Source organism: Lathamus discolor, chromosome 6, assembly GCF_037157495.1.
Source record: "Lathamus discolor isolate bLatDis1 chromosome 6, bLatDis1.hap1, whole genome shotgun sequence".
Taxonomy (NCBI): Eukaryota; Metazoa; Chordata; class Aves; order Psittaciformes; family Psittacidae; genus Lathamus; species Lathamus discolor.
Genome location: NC_088889.1, coordinates 69937833 through 69962699, shown reverse-complemented (window position 1 = coordinate 69962699; position 24867 = coordinate 69937833). Strand labels below are relative to the sequence as shown.

General features: G+C 40.4%; 1 long non-coding RNA gene across 2 annotated transcripts; it reads right to left on the bottom strand.

The window, feature by feature from the left end:
- Window positions 1-5245: 5245 nt before the first annotated feature.
- On the bottom strand, window positions 5246-24450 carry LOC136017644 (uncharacterized). Of its 2 annotated transcripts, XR_010614026.1 has the most exons (4): window positions 24094-24450; window positions 13774-13834; window positions 6755-6836; window positions 5246-6502 (listed from the first exon to the last, which is right to left on the bottom strand). It is a non-coding gene; the product is annotated as an uncharacterized LOC136017644 (long non-coding RNA). The 2 variants fall into 2 exon arrangements; XR_010614025.1 differs by lacking the exon at window positions 6755-6836.
- Between the last annotated feature and the right edge of the window lie 417 nt (window positions 24451-24867).

The following is a 24867-nucleotide window of genomic DNA, read 5'->3' as shown; positions in this document are numbered from 1 at the left end:
CTACCCAAGAGAACAGGCAGGGAGGCCCTGGCACTTGCCTCACACTGCTTCATCACCCACTCCCCAGCCGAAGCAGTGATACTTCACATGGTGAAAGCCCTCTGCAAGGGGAGGCCAGTGAGAAGCCTGAAGCATCTTAACAACTCCTTCTGGCTTAAAATGCAAGGATTGCTTCTGGTCAAGAAGTACAGTTCTTTAAGGAGTTCTGTAGGAAAGTATGCCAAATAAATTGGTCTGAAATCCACCTGCTTTGCAATGCTATATGGAAGGAGATCAGCATTAAACTCCTGAACATATCGATGTCCCTCTGCTACACAAATGGACAACACACGCAGATTCAGAGACAGCGCCTCCTGAAGGCACTTGTACAAATGCAGTCCAGTGATTTCACATTACAGCAGCTAAAACAAGCCTCAAAGCAAATGTTAGCTATAATGCTAAGAGCATGCTGAAATCCACGGTTGAGAAAGTTCTTTTACAAACTTAAACAGATTCCCAAGGATCTGCAAAGAGTGAGTTCAACTAGAGTTAGACAATTTTCTTTCATTATAATGAAAAGTCAACAAATTTCCCACTATACATTCAAGAATATCCTTTTTTTTTTTTTTTTTGATCGTTACATCCCTAGACCAGCAAGTTGAACAGGGATTCCAGCTTTAAATAAATCCATCTCTAGTTATTAAAGTCTATGTCTTTGCATAGCACAGTTATTTACTAATAAACAAACACATTTTAATTCCTAACTAATGCATTTGCCTTAGCAAATCTGCTTCACTTTATTGCAGCAACTAGCTGATCATGTCCTATTTAGCAGGAAAATACACAGCTCTGAAAAAATACAAAGAGAAAGCTGGAGATGTACAGTATAATTACAAAGACTTGCTAGCACCTCCAGCATTACACGCTAACACCAATATTCATACTGAACTGCATTTCCCCCATATATTTCCACATGTGGTAAAGAAAAAAAACAAAACATTCGAACCTGTTTATGTCCCAAAAATCAGACTCCTAGACTCATCCCCTCCTACCTCCAGCTAAAGCAGGTCTCTACTATTTGCCTGTCTTCCTAAGTAAATCTCTGAACTCCGGCTTAATTAGCAGTCATTCCACATTTTTTACATCATTTTGACTTTTGTATCAACAGTATTTCTGCCTAGGAAAAAAAAAATCATTTGGAAAATAAATACGTTGTCAACAGAACTTTCATTATTGAATGCTCAAAATGCAAAAGATCAGATTTTTCCAAGGTTGTCTTTTTTAAGTAATAGAAGGGGTTGCTTGCAGCATCTCCAGATGCATCTCTTTGCAAAATGGTGCAATGCACAGTTATCCATTTCCTACTGCATCTAAAATACTGGTCTCAGTCATGTTCTCTCCTGATGCTGAAACAGGCTTTGCTTCTCTGCTAGAATATAATCCTTTTGTCCTGCTGAGTACTACACTCAGAACCAAGAGCAAATCAGAAATACCCCATAAATACACCATAAATCAAGGAAGGTAGACTATTTGCAAGTGGAGAAGGCCTTCAGCAAAAGCCTGGGAAAATTTCTCTGGCTTTAATGGGCACTGAATTTCACCAGGTTTTGTTTCTAGCATGGTGCTTAGTTCATGTGAATTAAACAAGCCACTTAACTTCAGAAGTAATCAACAGTTTTGAATATTTAACACACAAGCTTTGCTTTCACACCTGTCACAGAACTGTTGCGTGCAGCCATGCATGCTTTACCTTTTGGAGCCCACCCACAAGAATCAAGAAGGTAGGTGAACTGAAAATGTAAACAAGGAACTCTACACCATCTGTACTAGAGCCTTGTAGAGACCTCTGCTTAAAGTAACCCCCTGACTGTCCTTAAGCATAGGTCCATATTATCTGCATCCCTATAACTGGGTTTGGAAATTACTATACAATTAAAAGTGTCCAATCCATCTTCCTTCTTCAGCCTCTGAACTTACCGATGCAAGATAAACTTCATCAGAACCCATAATGACCTTCCTCTCTTTTGAACTTGGAAACCTTTATTAACTTGTAAGTTACATAGCAGTGGGATAACTTAAAAAAAAATACCCTTTTTGGTACTTTTTTCTTGATGACTGGCTATTTCAGCACCTGTTACTCCTTGAAAATTTGCTCAGCTAAAGCAAATAGAATTAAAAGAGCTGTAATTTGCCTTATTTCCCTCTCTTTTCAACTCATGGAAATGGACTTGAATACCTGAATAGTAAGAAAATACTATTCAGGAAATTACCTGAATAGTAAGAAAAGGTGATTAATTTCTTCTAAGCTGTCAGCTGCTCCCTGACAATTGCCACTACCAGTTAGTCAGATCAAAAGTGACAAACTGAAACAGGACTAGCCACATGTCAGAATGAAATCAGGTTGCTGGAGTCATTATAGGCAGAACTTTAAGGAAATCCTAGGGGTCACAAAAAGAAGGTACTCCAGCAACGGAAAACAATATAGAAATCATAGCCCTAATGTACAAACAACAAAGTCTTGTGTGGGTAAGAGAGTGAAGTTCATATATTGACTTAGTTTTATAAATCATATTTGTGAATGTCATACTGATTGTATTTTCCTCATCCCACATCCACCTTACTACTTTTTTATCCTACATACTGAAGAGTTCTTCGAAACCTGATTTAGCAACCAGGTCTAGCTATCAGGTACCTCTTTTCTATGGAGTGCATACCAAAGACCTGACCTGCTGGGCCTTCCCAGACAGCTCCAAATTATCAAAATTAGAGAGGGTGATATGCTTGTCAACCCAGAGAAGGGCAGCAGGATCTCTCCCCCAGCCTTGCAGTACGGACAAAAGATGCTTAGGACCTCTATTTCAAATCCTGTTCAGAGCCAGGGATCCCAATAACACAAAAGCCACCAAAATCTGTAAGGAAACCTCAGTTTGTACGATTTTACTGAAGAACTGGTGTGTTGTCCTTCAACAGTCTATTGTGTTAGAATGGAACCAGGTTAACACAAGAGCTAAGAGGACTCCAGCACTAGCAGCTGTGCCTAGTTATAAGCCATTATAAAATGCTTCAGAAGATTTACATGTAAGTTACCAATTCATAAGTGTTACACTCAGGGTCACTGTAAACTGTTACTATTTCTCACAGTATATTTTTTAAGAATTTTCTTTCCTTCTGCAGCTTAGCCATTTCTACCCTTTTGCCTTTCAGTCCTACCTAGTTGCAGAGCTCAAGAGCTAACGTTTCACTAAGAAATAAGGCCAGAATGAATAATGCTATTAGTGTTATTTATATGTGGATAATACATTCCATGAATGTTTTCAGCTAAATTATTTCAAAATGCTAGTTTGATATTCCCATTTCCCTAATGAGCAGCATCTTGTGTTTGCAACTAAAACATAGAACAGTGCAGCATGTACAGAAGCTTTTACAGTGCCAGCATCACAGCAAAAAGGAATTAGCACAAACACATTCTTTTTTTGTGACATTATGTTTTTAGAGTTCAATGGCCCTTATTATATCTCAGAGCAAGATGAAACTTCTCATGATTAACCATGTGAATGATATGACAGCAGAATCAAAAAGAGGTCAGTTATCTACATGCAGTAGGTTCATCCCATCACACTTTTTTTTTTTTTTGAGGGGAGGTCAGGGGAATGGGGTGATTAGAGAGGTAAAAGAAAAGGCAAATAATCTTGCCACAAAAGGTACCAGACCTTCTGAACTACCACAAATATTTCTGCAGTGGACGGTCATGCCAGCCATATCACTGCCCTGTGCTTCTCACATACAGAAGACCAAACTTCAGAAGCAGCACTCCCACCGAATTCTTAATTTTACCTATGTCCACAGAAGAGTACTTTAGGTGACAGATTTAGACTAGGTGTTCAGTCAAGTCTTTTCCATTACTGACTTAATGAGCTTTCACATCTTTCTTCAGAATGATCACATATTACTTTGTAAAACAAAGTTACCCATAAATTATTAGTGTACTAGGCACGGGGGCCAAAACAGCTGCCATAAACCTTGAAACCAGAAGAAAAAGACTCTTTCTAGGCATTGCTTGCTTGCAATTTAAAGATTTTGCAACTTAGATTTTATAACTTAATGTTTTTGTGTTTATTTTCCCACTATATGATGAGCAAAATAAATTATATTTTCAGGGCCCTTTGAAGTCTTTTAGTTCCTGACATCATGAATATCTGTTTAAGCAGGAATACGAAGACTGTTTATTACAAAGCTATAGAAGAAGCAAAATAAAGTTTACAGGTATGCTTACCAGCACTGCTACAGCACTCAACATCTTCAGAGAAGTAAGGTTCCTGTTTCGTTTTGCTCTATACAAACAAAAGGTCTTTACCCTGAAGAGTTTTCCATCTGCAAACAAACACCACAACCCGTTAGTGCATTTTTCTGTTTACCAGATATACTTTAATATTCATACAAATTTCTACAGCCATATGTAGTTTCAAAGCCATTTATACTAGGCATAACTCTAGAATCCTTCCTCCTCCCAGAAGTACATGGACAAATTGGCTCCTCCATCCAACACTGCCCAGGTTATGAAATTTCACTTGGACAGCAGGACAAAACTTACTCCCTAGTGGGCAGGCCAAATACCTTGTGCATTCACTACTGATCACAGGTATATATATAAATGCCATGATAGATACCAAGGAGTATTCTACTTGTCAAGCTGTAGTGTAAAAGTCTAGAATGGATTTGGCATTAGGTCAAATCCCCACTCTGAAGCTCTGTGAAAGGACTGGTACATTTTGGCTGGGCAAAGCAACGAGCATCCTTCTTTCCCTACTAAATTTTGGCTGAAGTCAAGTTCATATAAAATGTTTTAAGTTCAGGTAAAACCTCAGTGGCATTCATTCTTCTTTCCCGAGTAAGAAAATATTTCTTGGCTCATCTGTGCTGGTTCAAAACCTTATCACATTCTCTTGCAGTGTAGAAAAACTTTGCCTTTTACCATAACATTCTTGCAAGATTTGTATGCAAGAGAGTCTAATTTAAATAGATGTAATGGAAACAGCTGCTTCTAGTCAGACACACTACTAGAGGGAGGCTTATTTATTAGCTAGAATGTAGAGCCTAAATATTAAAGACATAAAGATATTAAAGCAGAGACTATATCATCAACATGAGCAGAAGGATAATGAGATATTTTGCTTACACACTGCTCAAACTTTGAGACTGAGACAGCACTTTATGCACCAGATATCACTCAACAAATAACCTGCAGGTTGCACATCTTTCTGGCTGCCACAAGCAGGTTTCAGGTTTGCTGAAACGCACCTGGTATATTTGTACACAGGAGAAAGTAACTTCAAATATTTGTTCTCAATTGGTATTATTTTTCATATCACCATCTGCACCATTGACTCACCCATTCATAAACTTTCTTTTCTTTGAGAAGGCAGGGGAGTTACTGATGCATACATCAATCATTCCAGCTTCATGACTTAAAAGCTTCTTCACTTCTTATTGACACCCAGATGTTCAGGGTGGTAAGTATTCAAACTCAGAGACATTCAAAACTATAACAGAACACAAACCTGTGCATTTTTAACAGCAAAATGCAACCAACAGCAGCTGCTGACATGAACCAAAAATAAAAATACAGATGACTAAGCACACACTTGCCAAACAACTTCTAAGACCAATTTAAGAATCAAACACACCACTGCCAAAGCTTTGAACTAGAGGAAGCAGATGCTTTTGCTGCTGTGACATGCATTTCCACCCAGCAGGTAGACGGGATGAAATCCGGACTCATCAGGTCACTAACAAGGATTCAGGGCTAACAGCAGATTGGGGTAAAACCAGCAATAACAACACTTTTACATATTATTTCCTGACACAGAAGTTAGATATTTCCGCTATTTCATCTTCTATTTTTCTTAGGACAAACTGCTGAAAACTAAATTATGCAATGGAATGCAGGCATCTATTCTGATACACAATAGTTTATTGAAATAAACTGCACAGGAAACATTTCTGCCCTGTATGTGTGTATGATTACCACCAAGTGAGCAGTGCACATGCAGGCAAAGATACATTGCTTAATGAAAGTAAAGGTGGTGGGGGTGGCATTAATTCCTGGTAGAATAATAGTCCCGTCAAAGTCTTAGAAGAGTTATTGCTGTCAATATAAGGAATTTGACAGGTTCGTTACCATCATATGTTTTCACAGAGTCAAACCTTAATATGTTTGTGTCTTTACATGGCAAAACCAAAAGCTACAATAAGGCCTGTGAAGCTGTGAGAGTCAGGGCTGCATGAATCAAACCGAATTTTCGTCTTTCTACTACTAGCAAATAGATTTGCGACAGCAGCACCAACAGCAGGGGAAGTTTGTTTGGGAAAAAAATAAAAATCCACTTTCCACAAGATATCTATTTCATCAAGAAGTTATTAAGGCTGGGCAGTAGTTTCCATTTTTCTTCCCAGAGGTCCTCATGTCAGTTACAGGCTACTTCCGGTCACTTTCTCAAGGGAAATCTTTGTGTGGCATTAAGAGCTGGAAGAAAAGGCACGGATTGAGAACAGCATGAAAGTACAGAGAATATAAGGCTCTAATGTCAGCAACACTGTATTTTAAACCCGGGGCTCCCCAGGGTATTACATCAGTAACTCAGCTGAGACACTGAACTATGAGGAATTCTCACATTATTTAACTATTTGTTACAAAACAGCAAATAGTTGACAGGCGAGAAAACATTTTGATCAAAGCTCATCAGCACTTAATCTCTAAATCCAAAAGCCCACTGACCTCACAATTTAGTGTGTAGGTGCCAATGCATGCAGAGAGGAGAGAAGTCAGGTGGAGCAGTGGAGGCAGAGGGGCAGCACACCTGTCAGAGAAAAACAACTGCCCTGTCCCACCAGCACAGCAGCCAGCCCTTCTAGACCTTCAGGGCCCCCAGATGTGGGGCAGATCCTCAACCCTGCCACCCCTATCCAGACACAGCCATGGCAGCTGCAAGCTCTCTGTGGGCAATGCACAGGAGGTAGTGGTTAGTTGTTGGGATGCCATTTGCTCTCCAAACTGTTGTTCTCCATCTTAGCTTGGAAAAAGGCAAGAGGGAGAGCTCCCTGTACCACTTCAGAAACAGCTTGTGCCCCAGTAGCGCTGTGCATATACTTCAGCAACTCCTGCTGTCACCAGACCCCACAATCATTTCAGCTGGAAGGGACCCTGTTGAGATCATCTAACCTTACCCCTGATGTCTGCTTCATTCACCTTCCCCACCGAAGCACCACAGACCCATGCATATAGGACCACAACCACACAAACAATACCTACAAGCTGCGGACAGCGACAAAAAATGCTGGAAATGAAGCCCTGTTTGAAGGTGTTCCAGCAACAGGCACATGAATGACTAGGAATGTTCCTTTGCTCATCTGCTTCCACTGGTCTCTCAACTATCAAAGCTTTCTCCAGCTTATGCATGGACTACAGAATATCACTCTATCTTAGATAAATGTCTTTCTTCTGAAAGAAACCAGGTTTTTCTAAGCAACAGATGGTCCAAAACTCCAGCTGAAGTGAGCAGAACAATGGAGGATGTCCACTGTTTCTGAAAGAGAAATTAAGGACTTCTCAAGCTTCACAGAAATATTTTAAAATTCAAATTTACTGTCTGTTCTCAGAGTCTGTGAGACAAAGCAAGAGGAATTATATCTTAATATTCCCCATTCAAAAGAGACTAATTGCATTATAGAGCTGCATTTTGTTCTGTGCAAAATTCAGTGAACTGTGGTTGTGCATTAACGAAATATTGAAGAGGAAATGAAAAGTATATTCAGTCAAGATTCATTTTCCTGAAAGAATAAGTATAGACAAGAAGGAATATTAAAAGTGTGCTTTGGAAGCCTTCATTATTTAAGTTGCATGTAAGCACTCCTTTCATCAACAAAGACTAAAGAAAGGAGAATTATGCCATGGATCATTTTTATTTTTCTTCAAAATTAGATAGGTAAAGATAGCGAACCAGGATTTATTAATAAGTGAAAGGAGGCCTTAAAAGTCTGAAGAAAAAATAAACTGATCTGCCCAGCTATAACTCCTCCAAGTTATCCTGTCTAAACCCAAACACCTTTAGCACTGGTCCTCTAAAAAGACCTTTTCAATCTTTCCTTGCCTTTTACAACATACCAGTGTTGCTCAATTCATTTAAGGCTTAATTCATGAATAAGAAACCACATTTACTCCTTGCTCCTGCTTAGGATCTATCACACAACTGGGATGAAAGGGCCTTGATTCAGAAGCTGCCAGGAAGCTAGGTCACAGTGGTACACGGTCAAAGTTTAGGCCAATACAACGAAGCCCACAAAAATTTGAGTAATAATGCACTTCTCATCACAATAAATGGGAACACTTACCGTGTCCCACAAAATATTCCTCACAGATCCCAGAAGTCTCATCAAAGAGAGAGCATGAACAGAGGCTGCGGGCATCAAGTATTTCCCACTATTGGCTGAAACTGCTGGGATGGGGAAAAAAGGAGATGGCAATTGTAGCAGAATGTAAAGCAGAGCACTGTCCATTCTCCAGTGCTATGTGGCTGCTGACCAGAATAAATAATGGTTTTCCTCATCTGAATCTTAGGAAACACTTTGGGGATCACATGCATGTTACACAACATTGACAGAAAGGGAAAAGGAAAGCACAAGATCCAGTCTTGTACAGGAGAGGTTGTAAGCAGCTCCGAAAGCTCACTCATGATGCTCAGGGATAAGAAAAGCATCTGTGTGCCTGCCTCAGCTGGTCAGCAGCCCCCCTCAGTATGCAATTCACATACAGATTTACCTTCACAAGAAAAAGAAACACAGCACAGAAGGAGAAAAAAAATAAAAAAATCCATTAATGTTCCAAAACATAAAACATTGGAACAGTGTTTGCATCTTACCAAGTGTTTGCTATGAACTTCTCAACTGCCAAATGAAATGCACCAGTGCAAAAAATAGCAGAGAAATGCCAAAAGATGCCATCATAACCAGAACTGCAAGCATTTCCTTGTATTCACTATCCCCATAGCTAGACAGGGAGGTTCCTCCACCCAGTGTGACTGTAACTTCCCTTATAGAAATACCACGGGAGCAGTGAGTAGAGCACTCAATGTGGTTTTTAATGCTGATGATTCAGCTCAAAAGTGGCACACAAACAATCAGGCTCACTGGAACTTCATTCTGCATTTGTAAGCAGCAGTCAGAGATGGTGGGAGTATCCCCTGCAATTGTTAACCAAATGGAAAGATCCCCCTTCACCCATCTCAAGCTCAAGCATTTACACAAATCGTCACCTTCTCTTGCCAAAGCACGTTTCTGAAGAGATGCAATTTGCAGCTGAATGGGAGGCTTCTGGTTACAAAAAGATAAGCACAGTTCCGGTAGCAATAGGGCTGTCCCTGCCTCAATCTTCTGCTGCTTCTGCTTGTGGGAAGCTGGGTTTGATCCTGCTGCAGAACTGCACCCAGTATTAACTGAGGACATGAAAACAAAACCTTGATGCTCCTTGATCAAATGAATAACTGCTGAGCATTGCTCAATGCAAAAATTATCAGCACATCTAATGGCATTGTACCCATTCTGCCTCTCTTCTGTACCCATGTCCCATTCTTTTTGGTTAGGAACACACAAGCCTCACCCTGGTAAAATTCCAATTCTTTTTGCAGTCAAAATACCCTTTGTTGTTTCCTCTTATGCCATTTTTTAGCTCCTCTTTCACCTTCGTATCCAAGTGTTCCCAGATACCAGGCTCCTTATTGCAGTCCTCCCACTCTTTCAAGCCCAAATCCTTCCCCAGACCTTTCTTATCATCTATCTCATTGGTTTCTCATAGTGTTGTTCTTGCCAAAATTGTTTTAGCCTTCACCACACTGCCACTAAACATTACTCGTTTCTCTTAGTTGCAACTCCAAATCATTAAACTAGCATTCAGATTCTAGTTTGGACTTGTATTCCCAGTCTTTATGTCCCATTTGTAGTCTAGTCAGTTTGTTCCTTTATATTGTGCAGGAACAACTCTAAGAACAAAGAAAAGAAAAGAAAACCTCCCTGGACACTGGGCCGTATTTTTCATGGAACACAGCAATCCAGGACTGCAATTACATCGAGGAAGATCCCATTCAGCTCTGGACTTGAGTTCAAGTACTTTGCACTTCAAGGAATGAACTAATGGCAGTATCACAAATCTCTAATAACCACAACCAAAGTATAACTACATTTTTTTTTTTTGGCCAAGACTTAATAACATGTTCCATTTGTAGGAATGACAGGGGGGAAAGATAATTAAAAAAATCCTTCATAAGAAGTCCACAATGTTACCAAATTTTAGGTACTAAATTCAATCCAAGCTTCAAACATTCACAAACTTAACAAACCAAAAGATGAAGATCAGAGTATTTTTCACATGGGTAACCAAATGTAATTTAATTCTCATTCTATGAAACATCTGAATTTTTACAGAGACATACGAAAAATCAGCCTAAGGTTACTATTCCAAACAGAAACCACAGGCAACACAAAAACAGAATCATAGAATCATAGAATAGTTAGGGTTGGAAAGGACCTCAAGATCATCTAGTTCCAGCCCCCCTGCCATGGGCAGGAACACCTCACACTAAACTATCCCACACAAGGCTTCATCCAACCTGGCCTTGAACACTGCCAGGGATGGAGCACTCACAGCCTCCCTGGGCAACCCATTCCAGTGCCTCACCACCCTCACAGGAAAGAATTTCCTCCTTATATCCAATTTAAACTTCCCCTGTTTAAGTTTTAACCCATTACCCCTTGTCCTGTCACTACAGTCCCTGACAAAGAGTCCCTCCCCAGCATCCCTATAGGCCCCCTTCAGATACTGGAAGGCTGCTATTAGGTCCCCACGCAGACTTCTCTTCTCCAGGCTGAACAGCTCCAACTTCCTCAGCCTGTCTTCATACAGGAGGTGCTCCAGTCCCCTGACCATCCTCGTGGCCCTCCTCTGGACTTGTTCCAGCAGTTCCATGTCCTTTTTATGTTGAGGACACCAGGACTGCACACAATACTCCAAGTGAGGTCTCACAAGAGCAGAGTAGAGGGGCAGGATCACCTCCTTCGACCTGCTGGTCACGCTGCTTTTGATGCAGCCCAGGATACGGTTGGCTTTCTGGGCTGCGAGCGCACACTGCCGGCTCACGTTCATTTTCTCATCGACCAGCACCCCCAAGTCCTTCTCTGCAGGGCTGCTCTGAATCTCTTCTCTGCCCAGTCTGTAGCTGTGCCTGGGATTGCTCCGACCCAGATGTAGGACCTTGCACTTGTCGTGGTTGAACTTCATAATGTTGGCATCAGCCCACCTCACAAGCGTGTCAAGGTCCCTCTGGATGGCATCCCTTCCCTCCAGCATATCAACCGGACCACACAGCTTGGTGTCATCGGCAAACTTGCTGAGGGCGCACTCAATCCCACTGTCCATGTCAGCGACAAAGATGTTAAACAAGACCAGTCCCAACACCGATCCCTGAGGGACACCACTCGTTACCGGTCTCCAGCCGGACATCGAGCTATTGACCACAACTCTTTGTGTGCAGCCATCCAGCCAGTTCTTTATCCACCGAGTGGTCCATCCATCAAATTGATATCTCTCCAATTTAGAGAGAAGGATGTCGTGTGGGACAGTGTCAAATGCTTTACATCAGTCCAGGTAGACGACATACTGCTCTTTGCCCTAGCAAATGACCTAACAATAAAATAAATGATAATTACTAGCTTTTCTAGAATCCAAGATTTTCAAAATCCTGAAGACAGTCAAGTTATGCTCTTGGAACATAATGCTCTTGGAATGGATCATACATCAGGTAAATGTTGTTGGGGGAGATTTTCGAAGGCATAGAGGGTATCAGAGTAACCAGCTCCCCATGAAATCCAGTAGAAAGTAGTCATGCACAGAAAGAGGCACATACTGCAAGCAGACTTTGAGCAAATTTATGACAGCAGACTGGGAATCTTGGAAACCTTTACCTCAGCTGTCACCTTACTGCTAGTACCTGAATGTCCCTCACACTTCAGCTTTGAATACGACACATGCTATCATCCAAAATCATGTTTGGCACCAGCACCCAAAGACGTCAGTCATGACAGGACTGAATCCAGCCCATGCGTCATAGCAAGCCTAGCCTGAATCTAGACATTATGTGGGATTTTGCACATCTGGATTGAGAAGCTTCCATTTTATAGGTTTCTTCAGATTGTTCTTAAGGCACACTGCAAGATCATGTCTCATAAAATCCACTTGCACTGCTTAGCATTTAGTTTTAAAACCAGAGGAAGAAAAACTGCAGAACCAATGACCTGGATATATTTTATAAATGAGTTTATTTGCTGCAATATTTTATAGAATCCCAGACTGGTTTGGGTTGGAAGTGACCTTAAAGCTCACCCAGTTCCAACCTCCTACCATGGGCAAGGACACCTTCCACTAGACCAGGTTGCTCCAAGCCCCGTCCAACCTGGCCTTGAACACTGCCACGGATGGGGCAGCCACAGCTTCTCTGGGCAACCGGTGCCAGTGCCTCAGCACCCTCACAGGGAAGAACTTCCTAATTTCTAGTCTAATTTATCTTGATGGTAAAAAAATGAGAAGATAGAAAACTGGAATTCTGGTCTCCTGCTGTCTTTTATCCATTGGAAAAAAACCCAAAACATTTCTAACTATAGTTCCATAGTTACATATCGTTTCTAACTATATTTCATCTTTGACATGGAAATTTTAGGAATCCAAAGTAGAGCTTTCAAAGACCTTATATGTCAATGAATTATGGTTTATAGTTTTGATCTAAGAAAAATCACCTTACCCCAAATGTACTTGTGCTGATGGTTCTACCTAAAAACCTACTGAACTCTGAAGAATGAAGAAACACCATTTTCATTCTATCGTGTACACTTACAGAGAGTAATTTTCATAAACTTTACAGATGCTCCCGCTTGCTACTTCAGCAGAACTCCCCCATGACTGCACAGAGCTCACACTCTACCTGGAACTTTCAGCTCTATCTGGAACTTTCACACTCTACCTGGAACCCTCACTGTTCCTCTACAGCCATCCAAGAATCATCTAAACTCCCACAGAGAGATAAAGGGGCCACTATTACATAAAGGGGGAAAAGAAATTATTTCCTATGGCTCAGGGTGCCACTTCTGGTATGATTTCTCTCTTAATTTCAATAAACAGCAACTTGTTGCTGCTGCCAGAATTTGAAATAGTAAAGGGGACTGAAGGACTTGTCTCTTTCTAGGAGCATCAAGGATTAGGTCAGCTGAAAGGCTGAAAGAAGGTGCTGCAAGGAAGCTGCTTGGCAGCAGCATGCTATATCCATCACCGTGAATGCAACTCTCCAGCTTCCAGCACTACATTTGCATACACACACAAATTAAATGTGCCAATAGAATACTGTGATACCATATAATACACAGTGAATTTTAAATGTAATTGTACCTATAACCATGTTTTCCTTAACGGTGTAAATACGGAAGGGTGTAACCCTTAAACAGGTCCTAATCAGTTGACAGTATAGAAATAAGAAACAGTTGTTGTGGTTTTAAATGTGTTGACTCAGTAGTTTACTAGAAGAGATGACTCGGCTGCACTGAATGAAAAGATCGAGGGGAAAAGAAAAAAGTTCTCTGTAGGTAGTTGGCTCTCATTTTCGCACTTTTTAAGACACTCCTATCAAATTTAAATGTGTTGTAAGGAAAACAATAATAAATTTGCTTCGCCCTTTTATACTAAAATAGTGAATTACTTACGCAGTATCTGCTTTCCAGATTTCTGAATACCACATCACTTTTGGCCAAAGCATAGGGCGTACTGCAATAAAACACAGTTTATCATCTCATGTGTCTGATCTGACAAGACAAAAAAAAAAAAAATGCATGTAAGCATTTCCACCGAATTAAGCATCACTGTTCACTTGACTGGCTGCTCATGCCAGCTTGCTCTACTGGACTTCTAAGTTTTTATGCACAAGACCGAAATGAATATGTCACTTTACAAGGAATCTGAATCAAACGGTAGTTTATTGATCATAGACAAATAGAACATATGGTTCTGGCTACTAATAAGGAAAGAAGGTTAAAAGAAAGAGTGCTTGTCCCTTTATATTCATGAGAGTTTCACTGGCATGAAGAAAAACAAAATATGCAATCAAGTAGAAAAATGTCATTTTATTTGCAGAAATGTGTATTTCCATCCTCACTTTATCCTCCCCTCTATTTCTATACTGCAGACCACAAAAACCATAAAAAAAAAAATCATCAATTTTTATCAGACTATAGAGGTGAAGTCATGGGAACCTTACTTTCTAGAAACATCTCCAGCTTGTCCCAGAACCATTCTCTGTGGCCACACATGCTTGCCTGACTCAAAATGCCACAAATGACTTCATTCTTCAGCATTTTCTTTTCAATAAAGTAGGGTCATTTATAGCAAAGGAGTTTGCCCTGGATCTCACTGCAACCAATTCGTCTGCTTTTCTAACATTTCTGTTATGAAATAAAAGCTACACCTGCCTTACTTGGGGGCACTCCGCGGGCTTCAGAGAAGCTACACTGTGGCCAAGTTTGGCTACACACAGCCTTACACTGTTTACTTCACAACCCTAACTTTTCTTACTTACATTTTTACTTTATGGTTTAGCATTCAACTTGTTTTAACTGCAGCCCAAGATTTTTTCACACCTTACACTTATTTTGTCTTACTTTTATCCAGCATTTCAATGCTATCTGCCAATCTACCTTTTCCCAAGTTAAATTACCTTACCATTAATCTCTCTAAATATAGTTCATAGACAATTTATAAAGATGTATTATGATACATTATAATTATATCTGCTTTCCTGAACAAAGTGGTTTTAGTTGCATTTAAAGAGCTACATAAAAATCATATAATCATAAATCATGAAAACGAGGTTCTATTCAGAGTTTTGTTGCTCTTTAAGTGTTATGGGATGTTGGTCCAGCTCACACTATTCCTAACCACCTCTAAAAATCACTGACTGAAGCTTTGCAAACCATTAAAGTAGATTTAATTTCAGCCCAAATCATTGAGAAAGCCATAGTTCAAAGTAATGCTCCAGTCATCCCATCCAATTATCCAGATACCCAGTTACCCAAATTGCTTATACACTTTTAAGTGTGGCTGAATTCTACATCCAAAATTGACCTAGAAATAAACATATTTTTCATCTGTGACACCTTCCTAAAAGGTTTACAAACAGCAGCACTAGTAAAGCCAGAGAAAGGAAGCTATGAGAACTTGAACAGCAAACAAGGGAGATGGAAGACTGAGACACCAAGGAAAGAGTAATACCATGACATAGCTAAACATAATTTATATACAATGTGTTCTAGCTAGAAAAAAAAAAAGGAAAGAATCTAATAGGAAAATCTGGACTTATTTTAACACTGATCAACAGCAACAATGGGAAACATCTTGCAAGAGTTTTGCAATATTTAACTCAATAAGTTAAAAAAAAAAAAACACCAAACCAAACCACCCAACCATGAGTCTGTAACCCATGCAGATAAAGCCAGTGTTCTACATCATCACAATTTAATTGGAGCCTTTGAAGCTGTGCACCTTTGATCTGGGCCAAGTGATAAATGTGTTATATTTTAAATGGATTATTACATATTCTGTTTAGCACAATAGGAGGTTTGAGCCAGCACTTGGTGTAATGAGGAAATAACCTGAATGGAACAGCCACAAAGGTAGAGGCAGCTGCTCTGCTCCTTTCAAATGTACAGGTGCCAAGAATTTCTGAAGAATCACGACAAATGACATCCACCTAGCCTGCAGAAGGAGGGACTAGACACAGTATTTGCAAAGTAAAACTCCTGCCGTTGCATTTGCAAGTACCAGTATCAAGAAGCATGGTCTGTGAACATTTACCAGCACATCCAGAGAGGACCTAAAGACAACAGATCTTGTAAGGGGTGCTTTCTAACAGAAATGAGCCAAAACCAGAGTATTTGTTAAAAATCCCTTTCAATTCTGGGAGCACACAAATGGAATTTCCATTCAGAAACTGGATTTACCATTAAAAGGCCCTAATGAAGGCCCTAATTTTAGTCAAAAGCAATACAGTTGTCCTGAATTTGACTACCTGAGGTTTTTGTGAGCATATCAGATTCCCCAGCTCTAACAAGAACAACTGTCAGACATTTGTAGTTCTCCAGTTTGGAACTCAACCCCCTAACCTGGAAAGGTTTTGAATCTCTTAATTTATCATAAACCTTACCCAGAGGTGTTTCAGTGCTGGTTATATCCAAATGTATTTTAAACGGTTCTCAAAACACTCATAATTTTTTTTCCTAATGCCTACTTCAAGTAATCAGCATTTTGTGCTTCTAGTTTTAATTGAAAGAACGTTATGACTGGGCAAGTCTGAAGACAATAAAAGCAGAAGGCAGGCAGCACACTTCAAAATATTACAGTGCTAGGTGCAAGAAGCTTAAATAAAATAAACATAAAATAACTCACTTTCTGTTCTGATGTCCTAGGTCTGATTTTATGGCGCTCACTAGAACCTCATATACCAGTAAATACGACACTTATCTCTTACACCTGCCTCTATAAACTATTCTAAGCCTTTAAGTTTCCATGAGCCATCTCCTAGTACCAATACTATTCTCTGCAGTTCAGCACAGTACATTCACCCACATAAAAATTGACAAGCAGGCTGTAAAGGAGTGGTAATAAACATACAGGAATATGAAATAATTGTCCGCAATGACAGGCTAGTGGTATATGTGTTAATAATACCATACAAACAGCCACTAAACCACAAAGCTGCTGAAGTGGAAGAAGCAAACAAAACCCAGTGATTATCAATAGCCCAGTGAAAGGTATCAACTGCAGGGAACTATGGGAATGTGAACCCATTGTGCTAATTCCAGTATTTAAAATACTTGGGCTGAATTCCAGTTAGGTTTTTCTGTTGCGGCTAGCAAAATGGGCATTGGAGAGGTGAAGGAAATAAAAAAATACAACCATCTTTCATCCTAATCATATTTCTTAATGTTGTCACTGTCTAGAGGCTAACTGAAAAACTCCCACTGTTGAGGAAGACTCCTCATGGAGCAAAGGCGCTGTACAAAAGTCTCCATCCTGGTCTGTCTTTAGCCCCAGACTCCCAATTTGATAGGTAGCACCGCAGCTTTTGGTGGATGCATCATCTTCCCCTATTGTACATCTCTTCCTGCAGAGTAAAATGCTCTCTGAAAGAGACAGTCTATAATACACAAATCAAAGCTGTCATACTAGGACACATGCACAATTAAGTCATATAACTCTAAAGTTACTCTTATTTCTAGGAAGAAATTTATTTAGCAGATTAATGTGACCCATAAAAGGTTATCATCAGAACAAAGTTCCTGTGAAAAAGTAGAATATGGAGTTATTAATATACCAAGCCATTGTCAATACTTGCTCAGTAAAGTGGACTTTGTAATCTACACGTTGTGGACAGCTTTCAACTTGGCTAAAGTATAAATGCCTCTGATGAGAATTTTTTCCTTACTGTATTCTAAGAACAGCATATAAAAGCTTAAACTCAAGCAAATATCTTCTCCATTGCTGCTAATTTCTACTTAATTCTGGCCTTTTTCTCAGACTAAGGAAATTCAGCTTTGAACCTGAATATTAAATATACCCCAATAATTGAATTTAACAGTGATGTTTGCATTTCAGGAGGAAATAATGCATATATCTCTAAAGTAAGGCCCCAGACCTGAGGTCTTCATACAGCAACAAAGTTGGTATAAATTGGCCGTGGCAGCCTTAAGAATCCCAGACTGGTTTGGGTTGGAAGGAACTTTAAAGCTCATCCTGCCACAGGCAGGAACACCTTCCACTAGACCAGGTTGCTCCAAGCCCTGTCCAACCTGGCCTTGAACACTGCCAGGGATGGGGCAGCCACAGCTTCTCACCACCCTCACAGGGAAGAGCTTCTTCCTAATATACAATCTGTATCTCTCTTCTTTCAGTTTAAAGCCATTCCTACTTGTCTTGTCATTACACGCCCTTGTAAAAACAGGATAATCCTTCCTCCTCCCCCTAGATAACCACTGTGAAACACAAGAGTTCAGCCCTCCTTTGGGACTGAATGAATTATTCACATGGGATCTTTCAATAGGTACAGGACAAAAAAAGAGCAGCTCTTTCTTGTTCTCTGAACAGCACAGCGTCTGATAAAAGTCAGGCACTCAACAACTCCTGTATGCAGCTGGGTACCAGCACAAGTATCCAAAAAGCACAACTCTGAGGGGACCATTTTTAGTTTGCCTCCATTCACAGTCCCATCACCAAGAGGCTGGAGGCTGTTGTGGTGGTTTGCAAGTATGTTGGTTGTAAGAGTCTGTAGACTGTTAGGGTAAGGTATGTAACTCTGATGTTATATAGATACTCCATGTGCCTTCAAACTACAAAACATTAAGTAACAATTATTGACCATGTACTGACAAAAGAGTAAGCACTTCATTTATTTATTTTTTAAATACACTGCAATAGTGCAGAAAGAGCTCACAAAATCAGTTCTTTTTTCCTCTTTCATACCTCATATTTGCACATTTTTATCACACGAGTTCTGAAAATCTTGCATAGCTCACCAGGGACTAGATTTCCTCTAATGGGATTTGGATATGTGTTCCATCCCTTTCATCAGCAATAAGGAAACTGAATGGTCTCCGTTAATCGGCTCAGCACAGTCATTATTTAACCCGCAGACAAGGTATGGCAGCAAAGTTTAAGTTCTCAACCTTGAGAAAGCAGCAAGCTGACCCTGCTGAAGGCAGGCAAGAGTCAGAAAGACAAGAGATGGAAGACAAACTTCATCTTCTAATGAGAAAAAAAAGTCAGTGAAGTAAGTCACTGCTAAAGCCACAAATAAGGAAAACTACTTGACCTCATCTTAATTTATGGATGTGCACTGCAGAGCACTACACAGAAGAGATAAGAAAGGTTGTAAGATACCTTTAAACTCCTCCAGGCTAACAGAGTTAAACTACAACACCAACAGAGCAATAGTGCATCAGCTCCATCTGTATTTCTAGGCATGCTTCACCATCAGTAACAAGGAGAGGCGTTAAGAGGAGCTCAAACAGCCCCGCACTGCAGGGATGTCTCTTTTATTTGGGGTATTTCTCACACTAGATATAAAAGCAAGAAAGAGTTGTCTGAGCTCACACTAGGCTACAATATAAGTACTCTTCAAACACACCTTCCTGACTTCTGCAAGGTTTTAGTTGGATACCTAACTATAGATACATCCACAGATACTGTCATTCAGTGACACCATTTGGTACCAAGCAATAAATGTCACCAGAACAGCAGCACAGACTGACCCAAGCATCTGCGATAGGATGTTTAAATTCTATTACATGCTGATGTACAATTTTTATTTCAGCCTCCAGAAAGTACTTTCCTACAAAGCAACACCAGGCCATTGGTTTGTAAGGCCACATATGTCCACTAACTGAAATTGCACATGGAAGATGAAACCTATAGGGCGTCACAAAATTAAAAATGCCAAACTCCACAATATGCAAAGGTTTTATTTGCTTTTATTTCAAAACTAGAAGTTCCCTCCTTCCGCTTAAACAAAGTGAATGGGGTATGCCACTGAGAAACACAAACAAATCAACACAGGCTGAGGGAGGAAGCATTCCTCATCAAAACTCAATTTATGTTTCTGCAACAGAAGAAAGTAGCAGTGGTGGTCAGGTCTGGCCCCACTCAAAAAAGCTGTTTAATCAGGACGTTAATACAGACTGAAAGAGCAAACTGAACCGCCTTTTTTCTTTATATATTTGTTTCTGTTATTGTAAGCCCTGTGCAACTGCCTGGCTTTAAACGTGTGAATGTTAACACATTAGAAAGAAAATTTTCTATCTGAAGAACTGGACAGACTAGGAAATTTCTTGGAGATGAAATTTACATGTAAAATCACTGCCGATTCCTACTATAGATGTGTTTCTGCTTGGTCACCCACCACCAAATCTCCTTCATTTAACTCTCTTTGATTAGCCCACTAACCAGTATGTCCTTTAAAAATCAAAAGTTAAAACAATTCACACTTCTCTCCACAAAATTTCAAAGACAAATCCCATGTCATAGGGCAACATGGAGGTGATTGCAGTAGCCTCCAAACAAGCCCGGGAGTGTGCCAACTGTGACACCAAGCATCCTGTCACCTGAGAGCACAAGTCATATTTCAGTGCGTGGCAAAACCAGTTCTTCAAGCTCTCAAGAAGAACAGTTTGTGTATGGACACACTTTGCAAATATACGTAATTTCTTATCTGTGAGGTTCAGTAGTAGCAGCATAGGGCCAGGAATTCTCCCTTCAGATGTGGGTCAGTCAAAACCTTTCCAAATTATTTAAATTACTTTTCACGCCTTTTTAATATTATTATTAATACTCAGACTTTTATGATCCTGCAAGATGAGAATGGTAACTCTACATTAGCGTCAGATACATAGAAACATGAAAACTTTTGTTACTGCTAGAAGTATACTTTTAATTTCTGAGAACGCCAACACAGAGCTAGATAAACAATCATATCCCAAAGTAGTTTTATAAATCTTAATAAACACTCCCAGCGTAACTAAAATTCAATAGCAATTACCTGAGTAAAGGCGGGACTGTGCATTGGATTCTAGGCAGCTTGACCAAATGCTTTTCAGGATCCATTTCACAGTTGGGAAAACAAACAATAAAAACAGTTTTTTCAAGGTCAGGCAATATGAGAGGCTGAACTAGATGTCCAGAGGTCTTCCCTAAACCACAGCTAGCACTCAGAAACTTTTCTTAGCCAATGATACTGGGCATGAGCTACCTCTGTCCTTCCTGCAGAACAGACAACTCAAGCCTTTCCTTTCACCTTCTACCTTTCCAGAGAGGAGGCAATTAAGAACACACTTATTACCAATGACTGCAAATAATTACTAGGTGAGAGTACTTTCTGCAAAGAACCTGATTTCCTGAGCATGCCCAAATACAGCCAGCACAAACAACTTGCCATTCAGTAATTATATTTATCTGTAATGCAAATCAATACAACATATAACAACACCCAAGTTACTCCTGTGCATTTCACTTGTTTTGTTTGTTACCTTGAAGTAAATTCTCTCACCCTAACACTAAAGCAGTCAAAACAACAAATGCTTCAAGTCAGCTTTTAAGAGAATTGGGCACCTCTCCTCACAAATAAGGTATAATATGGATTTCCTTCATGAATATGAGATTGACTTTTAAAATCACAGAATGCAGCATTTAATGGCTAGTGCTAGTGCAGCTCAGGTTCCTTTCATGATTTGTACCCCAGGGACACAGAGCTCCATGCATTACCAGCTTCTTTCTGTATTTTTCACCTCCCATTATCAATCTGTGTAAATAAGATGCACAGTATCTGCTAGTTAATAAATAAACTCTCACTTTGATTACACTTTCAGTTTCCAAGCACAGAGTTTACTAACTACAAAGCATAAATGTGTTTGGGGTTCCAGTGCTGGCATTGGAAGATTGTTCGCAAATACATGATTCATATCCTATCCTGAACATTAACACTTTCCTTATGACTCATACGTACAGTTAAACAATAAAACAAAGCACTTATTGAAGTTTTGTTTAATATGCATGAAGCACCTATTATTAATATTTTCCAATTTAATTGTTTAACAATGTCAATTCTATTATTAGCTGCAAGGAGAGGGATGTTTCCACTTCTGTAGCAAAATAAATATATGCTTTTGAATGTACTCTGACTTATGTTTAGAATCTTTCGGTAACAGCTCAGAAAATAAATAATAAAAAGCCATTAAGCAATGTATGGAGCAGGGTATGGACCTTCCCAGCCTCATAGTACAATAAGTGAGCTGGTTGAAGGCAATCGCCCTGTCTCTCGTTCTATAGAACAAGATGTGTACAACACACTGATCAACACACCATTTCCTCACATTGTTTTCATCTCAAAAGTGAAGGATAAAACAGAAAACATGGCCTTCCTCACACAATAGAGTCTTTAGGTCTTCTATCTGGTCCCTACATATTAGGATGTTCACTGCAATACAATTCCCGGATAAATTATAACGAGTGACTGGGAAATCTGAAACCCATTAAAAGTTCAAGTTCAGCTAAAAAAAAAAACCCAACAGATTATTTTTAAAACCATATCCTTCACAATTCAGTTTTCTTCTAAAGTTTGCTGAATCACTGTAATTGGGGACTATTTGCAGTTTCACTGAAAAAAACCAACAAACCCCAAACAAAACAGCTCCAGCTCCACACACAGAAACCATGTAACTGCTAAGCAGAGTTTGCATAAATCATAGTATAACACAGATACTGATTCACATAAAAAGTAAGATTTTAACCTCCAGTTTAAGCCTGCAGGATGGTTTCTTATCTTGGGACACGTATGTCTTCCTTGAATTGCCTACCATGCAGCTTTCAAACCAGTTTTACAAATCTGCTTCTATCTGTATGTGAACTATTTCTAAGCAACTACAGAAGTATGTGTCCCACTGCAGAAAAAGCTTTTCAGGTTGTTATACTGACTTTTTCCAAAGAATAAATACTTCTAAGATACTAAAGGACAAATTCAGGAAACACACTGATGACACACAAACATGTTTTGCAGATGTTCTTCTTGTAAGTCACCCATCAAGGGATGAGTAGGAACATCCTGGGCTTCATCCTAACCCCACTGAAATTACTCACAAAATATTCACCCTATGGGTGCAAGGCTGATCTTAAATTCAGAGGTTGGCTCTACCATGAGAATGCTTTTGCTCTACCCACTAATACTGTGCAACTCCTAAACACTTCCTGACAATTTATGTTCCTCATTGGTTGCAGAGCTGTGTTCTCAGACACGCTGCCTTCAAACACTGACCTTGCGGAGGCAGAAGTAGTGATTTGCTGGTGTTGACAAAGCCTTTCACCATCTGTGAACGCTACTTCAGCATGGCTGAGCAAGGCCAGAAAAGAAAGGGGAGTTACTCACAAGTAGACACAAGTACCAGCCATTGCTCCTGTGTCGCTAACAATTCAATCCCAGAAAACTGCACTTTAGCTAAAATAACATTAACAGCTTAGCTTTGCCCCACTAGCAGGCAGAAAATAGAAAATACTGCCATATTAGAACAAAACACCATCCCCATTTTCCTCCTCAGGTTTCAAAGACATAAATGGAAACGAAATGGCCATGGCACATACCTGTGTGCTGGGCACCTGCTGCAGCCAGGGCTCCTCAGACCATGGCACATAGCGGAAGCCTGCCCATTGACTCCAAGCAGGAGCCTCCTTGGGAGCGCTGTGGGCACAGGCTGCCACTGTTTCTCCTCCATTTACCTTAGAATGGCAGTGGCAGAGTTCCCACCTATCCAACCTCACAGCAGCAAGGGCTCCAACTCATACGCCCCCAGCCCTTCAGCTCTCATTAACTGCAGTGTTTTCATGAGATCAATGTCCAAGAGCCTCACGTGTGCTGGGGTCTGTGGGAACAGCTGCCCCAGATGGCACTATTTTGTTTATCCACTGCATTTCCGAGCCCGGACATGGCTGCCATCTTAAGGCAATGCCATTCACCTCAGTGAGCTAGGAACGGCTTAGGAGTACCTCAGCATGGGAGCAACCTAGCAGCACTGACACAGGCGGCACGGTGGTCACCACACCACAATGATTTCAACCCCCTGCGCTAACAACAGGCACAAAGTTTTTACACGTCCCCCTTTTCCAGACTGCCCCGTGAAATACCCACTAGTAGCAAGCTTCACCACACAGCTCTTATCTCAGCACCAGATGACTGAAAAAGCTGAAGTGAAATATGAGCAGGGGAAGCCTTTCTTGGTGTTTTCATGTGCCACTTGTTGCTAGGAAAAATATTTCCTTAGTATCTCTATGGGCTATGCAAGTCAGCATCAGTGGAGCTCTGCTGCTTGCCAGAGTATAAAACAGCAAATGTCAGGAAAAAAATAGAAAGAAGAAGTAAAGCTTTAAGAATGTGCCCCACAACAGATGCCTGTCCCCGCAGCACTGCCCCTCCCACCATGAGTAAAGAGACATACCTTTTTCTGCTGGAACAAACCTCTGGAGCTTCTTCTCAAGATGCTTTGTGTAAGATAAGTTATTTTTCCATCTTTTTTTTTTTTTTTTTTCTTTAGAAGCTTGAAGGCAGTTGTTTGTGTCAGGGCAGCACTCAGTAGAGGAGAGCATTGTCCAGTGGCTGCTAAGGCACAGACCTGCATTGGAATGGGCTGAGGAGAAAGGGTGGGAAAGGACTCTCAGCGGAGGTACAGCCTGTGCCCAGGTCTTCTACCTCATCCTTTTTGCATTCTTCTAATCACAAATGGAACTCAGGGAAGAAAAACCTCTGTTCTGTACACCCCATGCCTGCCATTTCCACTGAATATGGAGGCCTGTTGCCTATCCACACAGCTGAGGCTGGTCATGGCATCACAGTGTTTCAGCCTCTCCAAAGCATGGCTCACTTCCTAGGCCAGGTATTCAGCTGTCTTTCTCCTAACAGCTGTGGCCAGTGATGATGATGATGAAGGGCTGGAGAGTTTGAAGCTGTGTATCTCTGAATTTGCTTCATATTCTTCCACAGTGCAACATTCACTGTATCTGCTTGAGCAGGATATTTAACCTGTTTTAAGCAGTTCCCAGTCCCCACTGGTCATCCTCCAAATTGTGGCTGCTCCCATTGCTGACCGTTGTATAAGTTCTCACATGGTGCTCTTTGAATTTTCAGTTTTTCACAATAAAGTGGTCTTCCCTTCTCTTTGCATTGTTTTATAAACCATTTGTTTTTAAGTAAGGCTCTTCTTTCCCACAAAAGA